Source organism: Phascolarctos cinereus, unplaced genomic scaffold, assembly GCF_003287225.1.
Source record: "Phascolarctos cinereus isolate Bilbo 61053 unplaced genomic scaffold, phaCin_HiC Scaffold_7;HRSCAF=346, whole genome shotgun sequence".
Classification (NCBI taxonomy): Eukaryota; Metazoa; Chordata; class Mammalia; order Diprotodontia; family Phascolarctidae; genus Phascolarctos; species Phascolarctos cinereus.
Window position 1 is genome coordinate 128,368,374 of NW_027556180.1, and position 17,136 is coordinate 128,385,509.

Genomic DNA, 17,136 nt, shown 5'->3' on the forward strand with positions numbered 1-17,136 from the left:
GTAAGCCACTCTCAGTAGAAGGCATTTGGGAAAAAATGAATCTCTAATTTACATAAATTATAATATGACTATAATACAGTGATATCAATATGTGAATTTGGGGTAGTACTCCCATTAGCTGAATCTTGAATTCTTTGACATTGACAACATCAAAAACTTCATAATTTATTTGCAAAGGTGATGAAAAATATAAGTATGTTACAGAGTGAATAAGGTTCACAGATTTAGAAAATGCTGCATCAGACAACATTCCTATGATATTAACAAAGAACAAAATAATTTTAGAATTTGAAGAGAGCTTGGAGGAACTTCTATTTTAGCCTATAATTTCAAAAAGGAAGACAACAAATATTCAACAATGGACCTTTTATGCTTAAGCTTTTGAAATTTTTAGCGTGCATGAGTGTTGATCTTGGTCAAAGGCTTGTCATCTATAGATAAAATAAGTTTCTATAGATATAAAAAAATTCTCAGTAGTTGAGAAATAATTTTCTGTCCAGTGTAGCTAGTAAGTGATCATCTAGCTTTAGCTAGAGGATCCCAAGTATTTAAGAAAAAAAATATTAAGTATTGAATGATGAATTCTATGATCCTTAAAATAATGAAATGATATTGATAACTAGGATGATTTCCCCTTATAATTTTCTTCCTGCCATATTAATGACAATGACCTATAATTAAAAAAAAATTTGTGACTTTATATGAAAACAGTATTATAGTGTGGAGAAACATAAGTTAATGATAGGTAGCATGATTCCAAATCCCATTTTATCTCTAACAGACTTTATGAATGAGCTAATGATCTTGTCATTTTTCCTTGATATGTTTCTGAAGGCTATAATAATAATTTATTATTTAAATATACTACTATCCTTTGTTCTGACAAAATTATGACTGAGATCATCAAAATCATTTTATGTATGTATATATACACATGCATACATATACATACATACATTTTATATATATATATACACGCACACATTATATATACACATACACACACTATATACGCACATACATACATTATATATATATAATGTGCATGTATATATGTGTATGTATATTATATGTGTGTGTGTTATATATATATATATATATATATATATATATATATATATATATGTATGTATGTATGTATGTATATATTTTTGTGCCTTTGATTCAAGCACTTTCCAAAGACTATCTAATGTTCAGGTAAAGTCTTCAGCCATATACATTTCCAATGCTTCCTATTACTGAATTCAATTCAAGATGAGGTGAAGCATGTGTTCCAATTATTTCCAGCTATCTGTGTGATAGCTCTGTTCAATTTGAGTTGTAGTCTCAGCAAAATTCATTATAAAACAAAGTACTCAAAACATATTTTTTCCTGAGAAAGGAAGCCAATAGATATATTTATGATTCTTCTGATGTAATTTTAGAAAAAATAATTGTGCGAACAGAGGAAGATGAAGGTTATTGCCTAGGGCTTTTAACATTATGAAACATTCAGCATGTATTTCACAATTGCCATTTTCTAAGGTTTATAAGTTAGGTCTAGAGTGAACAGAAACCCTCTCCTAGCCTGCTACAGATGATAGTGTAAGAAGGAGTATGCAAGCTTACATAAAATTGCTAACTATGTAAAGTACAGATGGACTACACTTGGTTCAGAATAAGCCATTTGAGTGAATCAAATAAAAATAATCCTTTCATTATTTTGTTAAAAAAATCACTGGCTACTCATTTTAGTTCTATCAGGGACAAATCTCTTTGAATGGTCAGTAAAAATACAGTATCAGGGACAAAACTCTTTAAACGGTCAATAAAATTACAGCCTTATGGAAGAGACTATGGCTCCCAATAAAAGGAAAGAAAATGAAAGGAAGGAAGAAAAATTAAAGAAATTCTGCTCTTCCTGGACAGAATCACATGGCAAACCATATGTGCAATGAACGTGTTTTCCTTTGACACAAGTCAATTTAGGGGGAAGTATTTCTCTTGATGTATGTGTGTGTGTGTGTGTGTGTGTGTGTGTGTGTGTGTGTGTGTGTGTATATATGTATGTATGTATGTATGTATAAAATCAGAATCTATGCAGTCTATTATGTTATTGTTTGATTTTATTAAAACCTAAAGTATCTAAATGATAATTATGTGTGTATAAATAATGACAGCAAAGTTTCCAAATATGGACGGAAGCATTTATTACTTTTCTCATGTCTTGAAGAAGTAATACAAATAACACGATCTACATTTAACTAAACATTAAGTATATTAACACTAAATAAACTGAGAAATTGTTAATTGTTCCTTTTCTTGTGGGTTTTTGAAATAGAGTGTCCTAAATAAAATCCCTTGTAGCTTGAAATGTTGTAATGGTCTACAAAATATAGGTCTTTTTATTGTCATTTTTTCATGATTGATTTTATACATAATGTACGTATTTTTGTGCATATATATCTGCATACACACATAGATTTGAAATAGAATAGATATAAAAATAATAGATAGGTGATCAAGATAGACAGACAGAGAAAGACAGACAGATAGACAGACAGACACAGACAGACAGACAGACAGATAGATAGATAGATAGATAGATAGATAGATATGATTGAATGAGTATAGGTAAATTTTGGCTGAGTAAACTCCCTCTCCCAATACCATTCAGTGCCTTCTTTGCTTGTTATACTCTTAGAATATTTTCTAGAGTACTGAGAGTTTAGCTGACTTTTCCAGGGTCATATATCCAGTATATTTAGAGATAGAACTTCATCCAATGTTTTTCTGTTTTTTTTTCCTACTATATCTTTGAGTATGTTTTTGTGTGGGTATTCACAAACACAAATGTATCTCTGATTTCATAGATTCAGAAATTCCTTCCAAAGTTGCTGATGATAAGCCATCATCCTATGAAACTCTTGTTGGCTCTTCCAAAATTTAGCCACAGGAGTCAATGTTTTCAAAATTTTCCCCACTGCCTTCAAAAAATTCATGGGTACCAGTGGATAATTGTGGTAATCATCATTACTCTTGCCTCATGGCCAGTTAGAGTTTTCTTGCTGTCATACAATTCCTAGAAAATGTCCTTTACTTCATTCTTCTTTTTATAGTTGCCTATTGGATATATCGACTGTGAAAATTCTCCACTGACTTTTGTGTGATTTTAAACTTTATTTTTTTTCTAAAGGATAGTGGTCTAAGTCTTGCTGCCATAAAGCAAAACAAGTAAAATGTTAGTATGACAAAATAGGCCTTTTATTGGAAGCTTTGGGTCAGCTAATTTTTTTTTAAATTTCACAAAGCAATTCATATTGCTCTTATTCTTATTTTGACCTCAGCTCCTTATCCACCTGTACTACCTAAACCTGAAGTACTTATTATTGGACAAGTTGTTTGCTTATCCTTTGAAATCCATGTTTAAATCTGATCTACATTCCTTTCTTCAATCACACAGTATTTTCTGTGTAGACGTACAAACCAAATTAATTTGAAATGAGTAATTTATTCAAGTATATATGCAGGTATACAGCTTATGGAACAAATTTTATATAACATGCAATTGTATAATTACATCATTACATGTCTGTGCATATAGGCATTTATATAAGTAGATACACATACTCTGTATCCACATTATTGCTATACGGTAGTATTGTATACTATTGTACAATGTATCTACATTGCATTATACATTTATTATGATTATGCACTGTCTGTATAAAATTATGCATATAAATATATGCATATGTGCATCTAAATAATTATGCATACCTAAGTATTTATGCATATGCATATATGTGATTATATAATTACTTATGCATTTGAAAAATATATACACTTAACATCATATGCCATGAAATGATTTTATACATAAAACTTTTGCTAAGTAATAATGGCAATGACAATTATGAAAATGTAGAGATAATTATCATAGCAAAATTTTGAAATATTTTTATTCCTTTAAAATATTGACATTGCAGTCTTATAGAATTATATTGACATTTAATAAGTATTACCAAAAGTTATAGCATCTAGAAATTATTGTTATAGAAAATGAAGCTCTTAATAAAATTCTTAAAAGTACAAGGACTTCTGAAATATATAAAGAAAGAAAGAGGTAAGAACCACTTTTTTTTTTTCCTGAAAGACATAAAGATCTAAAACTGATTGAGTGACAAGATATCTATGACATTAGAAACAGATCAATGAAACGATCTAGCTTGATTCCTCCAACTGGCATAGATCAAGGATACACATTAGATTTGATAGGTAGAAAGTGTGCCTATTCCTCAGAATAGTTCGTAGACCACAAAATTCAAGGCATTCAAATTATGCTTTTGAAAATACTACCCTGTGTTTGATTTTGCATTTTATCAATTACTCCATGCTTCAATTATATTGTTGCAGTTTCAGTCATTCCCTGGATCTCTCTTATCAAACACTCTAACTTAGCATCCAGTCCCTCTCCAAGAAATCTAGAGGTATGTATGTTGTGACTTCCAGAAAGGCACCACAATTACTTGGTCTGGCTATTATACTCTCATTTATTCTTAGGTTTTATGACCATGACATCAACCATATCAGTCCACATTGTGGGGTCATTCCTCATGTTGGCCATATCATCTATTTTTCTTTGGGACCAGTAAGAATTAGAAATATTTTTTTTAAAAAAGTAAAATAGAAATACAGCATCATTTTCAGTAGGTTTGATGTAGTCAATTCCTATCTGATAATCCGGATTCTGAGAATTGCCTACTTATGAAGTTTAATACCATGTTGTTGCTATAATTTAGTACATTTGTTTTTCCTTTTAAAAAAGAACTTATTTTCAGTTCCAAATTTTTTCCCCTTTCTCCCCATCCTCCTCTTATTGAGAAGGCAATATACATAATGCTTATTAAAGATATGAAGTTATGCAAAGCAAATTTCCATATTCTTTAAATATGTTTGTTTAAATTCTACTAACCCATCGTCAGTGGTAAATACCTTTTGTTTTTTATCTCATAGTGATGAAGGATCTATAGTGACTTACACTCATATTCTCCTTAATTCTTATAAGAAATAAATTACATTTTCAATATTATGTTTGATTACAATCAACCAACAATCATTTCTTGAGCATTTACAATGTGCCACCTACTGTGTTAGCCGTTGAGGATACAAATTTAAAAAATAAAATAAACCTAACTTTCCAAGAGCATGTATCCTAATTTTAAAGTTGTAGTTTATGCCCATCGGTGGGAAAATTACTGCCAACTGAACTTATTATTGAAAGTTGTTTTAACTAAGTCTGTTAATAAATATATTTAACTATACTATAAAAAATAACTACTTTCATTAATTCAATAATTTTAGGTATCCCCTATAATAACACTGCCAAATAAATTAATAAATACATTTGAGTAAAAAGGAAATCATGAGTGCCTTTTGAGACTATAATGGATAAGAGCACATCATGAGTGATAATATAAATTATTACTCCTTCAAATTAGTAAAGCACTTTTGTAGCTTAAGGGATATGACCTGATGATCTGCATCTGTTCAACATATTACTGCAATTAAAGCTCTACCAACTGTTAATGTTAATTAGCATATTTATTAGCAATTCTATTTAAGAAGCAGACATCTGAATGGGCTATGTGATTTAAAATTAGTCTCTTTAGGTCAAAAATGATCTCTCCATAAACTGGAGGTCTATTTGTCTAAGGAAACTTGAATTGCTTAAAAACATTTGGAAAATTTAGGGAAGACATAAAGTATAAAAGGAAACAGTCAATATATGACTTTTAAGGTTTTTGTTTTTGATTTTTTTGTTGTTGTTTCTACGTGTATGAGTACAACAACCCTATGAAGTAGTTGTTGTTATTATACTCATTTTAGAGTTAAGAAAACTAAAGCAGACAGAGGTTAACTGATGTGTTCAGGGTTAAATATTTAATAAGTACCAGAAAATGGATTGGAACTTGTCTTCCTAATTCCAGGCCTAGTTTTCTATCTACTGTATTAGCAGATAACATATATACAAAATAATGTGTGCAAAATAAATAGATGAATCAATTGTCAGACAGTAAAGTGTAACATAAAATATTGTGTTCTCCAATGAAATATATCAGAACATACATTCTTCACTTCACTCCAAACATAAAACACTTTTTGTGTGTTAATTTTGGGAAAAGTTAGGCAAAGAAGAAAATTCTGAAGGACCAGGCATAAACAGAGGGAGAAAAAACAGAACAAAGCTGTATTGCAGAGACAAAATTCTAAAATAAGACATAGAATGTCATCAAAGAACAGTAGCTAAAGGGATATTTAAAGAAAGAAATCTTCAAACCAAATGTTAAGATGTAGCATAACAGACAGTGTGGTAGGGAGGGATAGATATCTTCAAAAAGGAAAGATAGGAACATTCGCTAATTTCCTCCAATTTTTTTCCTGTTAGCTAATGCTCTAATAAAGGATTTCAGGCTTCAATTGACTCTTCTTTACTAATCATCAACTCTAATCTTAATACTTACATGAAAACAATATGACCATACTATCCTCTATATCTAACCTCCCCTATTTTATTTCATTCAACATATCTGCACCAAGTGGTGTAGCATCCAAAATCTTAGAGGAGAATTGAAGTTAGTTATAGAAGGAAATAAACAGCAAAACTATACTGGTGGGAGACCTCAACCTTCCCCTCTCAAAACTTGGCAGATTTAACCATAAAAAAATAAGAAAGAAATTAAGGAGGTGAATAGAGTCTTAGGAAAGTTAGATATGATAGACCTCTGGAGAAAACTGAATGAGGATAGAAAAGAATAAACTTTTTCTCAGCAGTACATGGAACCCACATAAAAATTCACCAGGTATTAGGTCATAAAAATCTCACAATCCAATGAAGAAGGGCAGAAATACTAAATGCATCATTTTCCGACCATGAGGTAATAAAAATTATGTTTAATAAAGGGCCATGGAAAGATAGACTGAAAATTAATTGGAAACTAAATAATCTATTCCTAAAGAATGAATAGGTCAAACAACAAATATTTAAACAGTTTATAAATTTCATTTAAAAAAATGACAATAATGAGACAACATATTAAAACTTATGGGAGGTGGACAAAGAATTTTTAGGGAAAATTTATGAATAAAATAGAAAAACAGGAGATCAATGAATTGGGAATGCAACTAAAACAGCTAGAAAAACAGCAAAATTTAAATACCCAATTAAATGCCAAATTAGAAATTTTGAAAATCAAAGGAGATTAATAAAATTTTAATTAAGAAAACTATTGAACCAATAAACAAAATTAAGAGCTGGTAATAAGAAAAAAAATCAACAAAACATAACACTTTGGTTAATTTGATTAAAAATAAAAGAAAAAATAAAACCAAATTACCAGTATCAAAAATGAAAGGGGTGAATTCAACATCAATGAAGAAGAAATTAAATAAATAATTAGGAGCTATTTTACCCAACTATATGCCAATAAATCTGACAATCTTAGTGAAATGGATGAATTTCTACAAAAATATAAAATGCCCAGAGTAATAGAAGAGTGAATAAATTATTTAAATAACCTCATTTCTGAAAAAGAAATTGAAGAAGTCATTAATGGACTACCTAAGAAAAAGCCTCCAAGTCTGATAGATTTATGAGTGAATTCTACCAAACATTGAAAGAACACTTAATTCTGATACTTTGTAAACAAACTGGAAAACCAGGCGAAGGAGTCCTATTTTTATGATACAAAATGGTGCTGATACCCAAACTGGGAAGACCCAAAACAGAGAAAATAAATTATAGACCAATTTACCTAATAATAGTTATTAAAACATTTTAAATATAATATTAGCAGAGAGATTACACCAATTTATCACAAGGATAATACACTATGATCAGGTGGGATTTATACCAGGAATGCAGGGCTGGTTCAATTTTAAGAAAAATATCAGTATAATTGACTCTATTAATAATAAAATGGCAGAAGTCATATGATTATCTAAATAGATGCAGAAACAGCTTTCGACAAAATACAGTACATATTCCTGTTAAAAACATGACAGAAAATACACTACATATTCCTGTTAAAAACATGACAGAACATAAGTATAAATGAAGTTTTCTTTTTCTTTTTTTAATTTTAGACTTGAATACTAAAATTTAAATATATAATAAAAAAAGAAACAAATTTAAAAATTAAAACTTATATGTAGAATAAGTAAAGAAAAAAACATGTCATGGGCACAGCAGAATGTAAGAGAGTATTCAAAATACATAACAAAAATTTCCATTTCAAGAGAGACTATATATATTAAATACTATATGTTTTTTAAAAGCTGTCCACCTTTTTTTTTGCTTCCTTGTATTTTTTCTTTCCTTTTCTGCTATATACTTCTTACTTTGTTCTTTTTTTCCCCCTTCCTCCCCCCTTGCCCCCTAGATTACAATTAAGTGTGGATGTATTTATATTAGATGTTGATATATACATACATATACATATATACACATACATACATATATAACATATATAAACACATACTTTCCTTAAGAGATTCTATTCCTAATTTTTGTTTTTAATGCTTATGGATATCTATTTCCTATCAGTCCTGACTCCTCTACTTTACTTACACCTGCTACTTTGCCCTCCTATTACCTAACCTACCCCACCTCCAACAATCCACTCCTTTATCTTCCCATTCCAATAAGCCTCTTTGAACTATTCCCTCACCTTCCCTTCTTAAGATCCCTCTTTTATCCTCTCAAAGATTCCCTCCCTTATCCTCCCATTTCTATTAAACTTAATAGCCTCCTACATCCCCCCTTTAACCTATTACCTCATCCTTCTCTGTAAAGATTCCTTCCTTATCCTCTCCTCCTCCCCTGTCCTCTAGGCATTTATTTCTTTATAAGCTTAAAAGATTTTTATACTCTTCTAGATGCTTGTGTAACAATCCCTCTTGAACCCATTCCCAATCACATTTCTATAGGATGATAACTCTTTTTAGCTGTTCCTGAACTGTTTTACTTTTTGAAGTCATATCATGCTCAAGTATACCCCAATGTTTCTTATGAACTACCTAATTACTAATAACAATGTTAGACATAGGCTTTAAATTTGACATACATAATACGTAAACAGTCTGTCCTTACTGAGTATCTTGTATTTGGTGTTTGGTATGTACCTTATGTTTCTCTTGGCTCTTACATGTCAAATCTATTACATTTGGGGTTTTGATTTTGTTTGTTTTGTTTTGTTTTTTAATTTGGGAGGCAATGGGGATTAAGTGACTTGCCTAGGGTCACACAGCTAGCTAGTAAGTGTTTGAGGTTGGATTTGAACTCAGGTCCTCCTGAGGTCAGGGTGACTGCTCTATCCACTGTGCCACCTAGCTGTCCCTCATGTTCAGGGTTTTTTAAAAACAAATTCTTGAAAGTCTGATAATTCATTAAATGTCCAAATTTTTTTTTCATTCAGGATTATGCTTAGCTTTTCTGGGTATGACATTTTCAACCAAAACCCCAGTTCTTTTTCTCTTTGATATATAGTGTTCCAAGACCTGCAGCCTTTTAGTTTTGCTGCTGCTAAGTCTTGTGTGATTCTAATTGTGGTGCCACCATATGTAAATTGATTTTTTTTTTCTTGTTGCTCTTAATATTTTATCCTTCAGCTGGGGGTTTTGGAATTTGACTATAATATTCCTCATGGGATCTCTTTGAGGTGGTGATTGGTGGATTTTTTCTATTTCTACTTTCCTCTCTTGTTCTAATGCTTCAAAATATTTTTCTTGAATTATTTCTTGTATGATTATATTGAGATTCTTTTTTTTTTATCATAACATTCAGGTAGCCTGATTATTCTTATGTTTTCTCTTCTTGATCTATTCTCCAGATCAGTTTTTTTTTCTTATGAGATATTTCACATTCTTTTTTTCCATTTTTTCATGCTTTACATTTTGTTTTATTTATTTCTTGGTCTCTTCTAACTTCACTGGTTTTCCCTTCCCTAATTCTGATTTTCAAAGAGTCATTTTCTTCTTTAAGATTCTATATCTCCTTTTCTAATTGGTAAAATTTCTTTTCATAAGCTTCTTCTTGTTATTAGATTGTTCTTATTTTTTTCCCTCTCTCATTTGAGTTTTAAATTCTATTTAAGTTATTCTATGAATAACTATGAATAACAGATGACCATTTGGCATTACTTTCTGGGGTAGAAGAGGGTTTCTTTCCTTCACTATCTTCCTCTGAAGATGAACTCTGGTTTTCTCTATTGCCGTAGTAACTCTCTGTGCTTGGATTCTTTCTTTTTTGCCTACGCATTTTTTTTTTTTGGTAATGGCTTACTTTTTGTAATCACCTGTAGTCCTGGGGTATGGGGTTTGGTGCCTCTGACCTCAGATCCTCCTTCAGTTATTTTCTCTGACCTTGGACCAAAACCAAGACCTCTGGTCTCCTGTTAAGTGCCTGCAGCCAGAGCTGTCCCTGCTCCATTACTTCTACAATCACTGGGCTTGTGCTGGTTCCTTTTTGCCAGGGGCCATGTCTCTATGGCACAGCTGGGTCTAGAGTATCTTGTCAGCAGAGGTTCTCTCTATTTCCCTGGCTCAGACATCCACCTACCCTCACTGTCCCAGGGATAAAAGTTCCTGTGGCTGGAGCTGAGGCACCCTCCCAAACAGCTAACAGGGCTTGCGGCATGTTGTTTAAGGGGTCCCTAGTCTGGAGGTGTTTCTTTTCACAGGGGCCTAACCTCATCCTGGGAGTTTTCTTCAGTTCTTCTCTGATGGTCTCAGGACAATCCTGTTCTGCCCCTTCTCATTTAATTTTACCACTCTATGTTTTCCCTGAAGCTATGTTTTATCTCTTTTGTGGAGGAAGATCTTGAGAGCTTGGAATTTTCTGACCTGCTGTGCCATGTTTCCAGAATCTTTTCCTGGTGTCTTCCTTAATGTGATAAATAGCATCTATCTAAAAACATCAGCAAACATTAAATGTAATGGGCATAAGCAAGACACATTTTCAAGGATAGTCATTATCACCACTGTTATTTAATATTGTACTAGAAATATTGCCTTTAATAATAAGAAAAGAAAAAGAGTTTGAAGGATTAGAATAGGCAAAGAAGAAATGAAGTTATCACTCTTTGCAGATGATACAGTGGTATATTTAGAGAATCCTAGAGAGTCAATGAAAAAAAAACCACTTGAAATAATTAACAATTTTAGCAAAGTTGTAAGACATAAAATACACCCAAATAAATCATCGGCATTTCTGTATATTACTAACAAAGCCCAACGACAAGAGATAGAAAAAGGAATCCCATTTAAAGTGACTATAGTCAATATAAAATATTTGGGATTCTACCCATCACAACAAACCCGGGAACTAAATGAACACAATTACAAAACCTTTTCACACAAATAAAGTCAGCTCTAAATAATTGGAAAAATATCAGTTGCTCATGGGTAGGCTGAGCTAATATAATAAAAAAGTGCCATACCAATCAATCAACCAAAAATTTATTTTATAGAGCTAGGAAAAATAATAAAATTCATCTGGAAGAACAAAAGGTTCAGAATATCAAGGGAATTAATGAAAAGTAATGCAAGGAAAAGTGGCCTAGTTGTAACAGATCTGAACTTGTATTATAATGCAGCAATCATCAAAACTCCTTGGTACTGGCTAAGAAGCAGAGTAGGAGATCAGTGGAATAGGTTAGGTACACAAAACACAGCAGTCAATGACTACAGTAGTCTGTTTGCTAAACCCAAAGACTCCAGCTTCTAGGGTAAGAATTCACTATATGAAAAAAACTGTTGGGAAAACTAGAAAATAATATAGCAGAAACTAGGTATAGACTAATATCTTACACCATATACTAAGACAAAGTCAAATTTGGGTCCATGATTTAGATATTAAGGCTGATAGTATAAGCAAATTAGGAGAGCAAGTAATAGTTTATGTGCCAGGTTTATTGAGAACAGAAGAATTTATGACTAAAAAGAGATAGAGAACATTACAAAATGAAAAATAGATTATTTTGATTACTTTAAATTGAAAAGCTTTTGCATGAACAAAGCCAATTCAACCAAGATTAAAGGGCAATTGAGAGGAATCTAGTAAGAAAGTGGAATAAGTCACAGAATTCCAAGTTCTCAAGATTTATCCCCACAAAAGAGGTAAAATAGAATGACAGGGCAAAGAAAGTGCTGGTAAAAGTAAATATGAATAGGGGCACAACAGGTATCTTACTGGGTCAATCTAAGAAGATCAGAAGAAAATTATCAGGATGAGGTTTGATCTCTGTGAAGAGTTAACATCTCTTGGCTCCACGCTAAAGTTCTGTTTAACAACAAGGTTAACAACAAGCCCTGAGGTTAGCTTGTTTGGGAGGCTGCCTCAGCCCCAACTTTTACCCATGGGATAGTGAGAGGAGTTGCGCCCCTGAGCTAAAGAAAATCAAGGGAATCTCTACTGACAAGCAATACCAGCTGTGCTGCAAAGAGCAGAGTGCACACACCCAATGAGTGCAAGAGCAGTGGGGCAGAATGCCTCTGGCTGTGGGCACTTATAGGAGGTTAGAAATTTGGCTTTTGGTTCCAGGCTAGAATGGAGAATTGAAGATATAGAGCAAGAGACACCATTCCCCATACCCCAGGGCTAGAGGTGATTACAAAAAATTAAGCTATTGCTACAAAAAATGCCCAGGCAAAGGAGTAAGAATCCAAACACAGAAAATTATGGGAATATAGAAGACTGGTATTCATCTTCGGAGGAGGATATTGAAGCAAAGGAACCATCTTCTACCCCCAAAGAGTAATGTCAAATGGTCATCTGCCCAAAAAGAATTCATAGAACAATTTAATTGAAAAAAAAAAGATGAGAGACATTGAATAAAAACTAAAAAAAAAAATACAAGAAAAATGAGAAAATTATGAAAAGGAAGTCAAACAATTAGAAAAAGAAATCAAGAACCATAAGGAAGAAAATGACACCTTGAAAATTAGAGCTGGGCAAGGGGAAGCCAGTGAAGTTATAAGAGATAAAGAAATAATAAAACAAAATATAAAGAATGAAAAAATAGAAGAGAAATTGAAACATCTTATAAGAAAAGCAATTGATATGGAGAACAGATCAAAAAGAGAAAACATAAGAATAATTAGATTACCTGAGGGCTATGATAAAAAAAATATCTTGATAAAATGATACAAGAAATAATTTTTAAAATTCCATCAATCACACTTGAAAGAGATCCTACGAGGAAAATTCATAGGAATATTATAGCCAGATACTGAAACCCCCAGCTCAAGGATAAACTATTAAGAGCAATATGAAAGGGAAAAAAAACAATTTACATATGGCTGTGCCACAATTAGAATCACACAAGCCCTACTAGCAGAGACACTAAAGGATCACAGGTTGTGGAACACTGTATATTGAAGAGTGAAAGAACTGGGACTCCAGCCTAAAATATCATCCAGAACAAAATTAAGCATAAACCTGAATGGAAAAAGAAATGTATATTTGACCAACTGTCTGACTTTCAGGACTTTGTTAAAAACAAAACAAACAAAACAAAACCAAATCAACAACCTGAACTTAATGGAAGATATGACATAAAGAGCCAAGAGAAATATAAGGTACATACCAAAGACTGATTACAAGGGATTCAATAAGGGCAAATCCTTTGCCTTTCTTATATGGAAAATACTAAGTACACTTCTGACATTGTCATTAGTAATCCTCTCTTATGTTCTGCTATGCCTTTGACATTCTTTTTTTCCTTTTCTTTGTATTTGTGTCAATATTTAAGCTTATGTTATATATTTTTTTCTTTTCTCTCCTGTATTTGTGTTCTTGTGTTTGAGTGTGAGATTAAAAACAAAAAGATTAGAAGGGAAGAAGAAAGCTAGGAAAGAATTTTTGCAACCAGTGTCTCTGATAAAGACCTCCATAGAAAGAATTGAGTCAAATTTATAAGAATGCAAGTCATTCCTCAAATGATAAATCATCAAAGGATATAAACAGGCAATTTTCAGATGAAGAAATTAAAACTATCTATAGTCATATGAAAAAGTGCTCTAAGTTACTATTGATTAGAGAAATGCAAATCAAAACAACTTTGAGGTACCACAACACACGTATCAGATTGGCTAACATGACAAAACAGGAAAATGATAAATGTTGGAGATGTGGGAAAATTAGAAACACTAATGCATTGTTGCAGGAGTTGTGAACTGATCCAACCATTCTGGAGAGCAGTTTGGAACTATGCCCAAAGAGGTATAAAACTGTGTATACCCTTTGATCCAACAATGGCACTCCTAGGGCTACATCCCAAAGAGATCAAGAAAAAGGAAAAAGGACACACATGTACAAAAATGTTTATAGCAGCTCTTTTTGTGGTGATCAAGATATGGATATTGAGGGGATTCCCATCAGTTGGGGAATGGCTGAACAAGTTGTGCTATGTAAATGTAATAGAACACTATTTTTCCATAAGAAATGATGAGCAGGTAGACTTCAGAAAACCTGAAAAGACTTGCATGAATTCTTCTTAAGTGAAGTGAGCAGAAGCAGAACATTGTACACAGTAACAGCAACAGTTTACAATGACCGACATTGTTAGATTTAGCTCTTCTAAGCAATGTGACTTAAGAAAATTCCGAAAGATTCATGATAGCAAATGCTATTCACATTCAGAAAAGGAACTATGGAGTCTGAATGTGGATCATTTAAGCACACTATTTTCTCCTTATTTTTTTTTCTTTCTCATGGTTTTTCCATTTTGTCCTGCTTCTTCTTTCACAACATGACAAATGTGGAAATATGTTTAATATGTTCATATACATATAGCCTATATCAGATTCCATGGAATCTTAGGGAGGGAGAAAATTTAGAATTCAAAATCTTATAAATGTAAATGTTGCAAACTAAAAATAAATAAATAAATAAATAAATAAATAAAATAAGACTAACAGCTTGATTGTTTTCTGGAGGGAGTTAGCAGTCATGGCTGAGACTGCAAAATCATGGGGAACAAAGACTAACAGAACATATTTTCCTGGAGATTGAATTAATTATTCACTTTAGAAGAGATAGAGAGCAAGACTAGAAAAACGTTTGAGAAAACTGGGTTTAATTTTTACCATATGGATAAGATAAGGTATGGGGACGATAATATAAAGGAAAATTTTTAGAGGCTCTGATTGTCATCCTTGGAGAACTAGATGTTGGTACTATGGCTTCATTCTCTATGAAGAAGTCAGCAGTTGTTGATGGTAAAAGGTGACTTTTTTTCATCTTCCTCATAGCTTATATATTGTTGAAATATTTAAAGCTCTCTATATAAAGTATTATTCTGCTAATAAATTGCATATCTAGTTACATTGTTATTTGTTTACATCTATGAAATGAATGGGATTGGCCTTAGAAGGAAGATGAATAAAAATGCCTAATAAAATGGGTTTTTTGGTGAGAGCTTAAAATAGCTGAGTATACAACAGAATATTGCAAATTTTATTGATCTGTAAAGTATTATCAGAATATACAACTTGTTTGCTTTACACTTGGAATCAAACTATTCTCAGAGAGAATAGACAATATTCCTCAGTGAAACATTAATTTTTATGAATCCCAGAGGTTTCCTGGAAGTATTTGGGTAGAGTGTCATCATTCTTGTCATGAAGTAATTCAAGATTCCCTAAACATAGGTGAGCAAGGAGTTTGGGTTTTCAGTGACATTTAGTTTCATTATTTTCAGAGCAGCTGACTCTGAAGCTGAAAGCAATATTATATCCTTGGAATAGATAGGTTACTTTCTTAGCCTCAAATAAAGCTAGCATTCCAAAGTCTTCAGGATGGTAGGGGTGATCTTAAAAGGAGAATTTATTTTTCATGGACATGACAGACTTCTGTTAAGCTTACATCAGAGCTAACAGTACTAATTTTCATGGGAATTAGGAGTAGAGTTCAGAATGGGGAAGCAGGAACACCAGGATAGGTCAAAATAGTTTCTTCATACAACCAATCTCAGCACAGGAAGATATGGACAGATGTACAGAAATACACTAGAATATTAAATCATAGTTTGTCTCTGTCTCTGACTCAGGCCTAGAAGAGCCTACTTATTAATGTTTTGGAATCGCAAAATGATTCCTCAGATGTATACATATAAATACATATAGATATATACATATGTGTATATATACTTCTAAAATTGTTGTAATTGTAATCTTCTAATAAACTGTATCATACAATGTTAGTTCATAGAAGAAATTTGGAGCACACCTACCCTAATACCCTGATTATGCAATCAAAGAGAAAGACTCAGAGAGTTACTTGAGTTTGCAAAGCAAATTAATGAAACCACAATAATTTAATAATAGAATACAAATCTCCTGTGTAGTTCTCTTTACCACTTCATTACTGAGGGAGAAGTCAGAAGAAGAGAAAATTATTAGAAAATCACAAATTTATGAGTGTTATTCAAATTTCTGGATAATTGTTTTGTGTTGATATGTCCTTTGGTAGTAATGTGTTTTCAAAATTTCTACATTTTAATTTTTTATCATCTTTAAAATACTATTTTGAAATCATTTTCCATTTAAACTGTAAGGCATCGGTCTTTGGAATGCTACCCAGCTATGTTTACTAAGTTACTATGTTTAGTAGAGAATATTTTCATAATGAAAAATTATGGGGCAAAATCATGTTAGTTACATTTATAAAAGATTTCTTCTCGGTGGTGAAATGGATTGCTGCAGAATAAAAATTCATAACATTTTGTCTATTTTACCAAGGGGATTAACATTTATTTAAAATGCTTTCTTTTATAAAATAAGAAATATTTCAATAGGAGTATGGTTTGCAATAATCGTATTCTAACATTAGCCGTCAGAAACTCTAAATCAAATCACTAAATTATGCAAGGTCCTGTGAATAGAGCTAATATTTAGTTCCAGTGAGAAGAGTGACACTTGCCAAGACTCAAAAGGGATATACACATAAAAAAATAAAGGGCTAATCAAATTCCTCAAGATATAAGACTTACCATACTTTTTTGGGAGGAGATATGACAAGCCATCTCAATTTTTTTTCTCCAAAAGATGATTTTTTGTTGTAGTTAAAACTTTTTCAAGTGTTATCAACAAGACCAA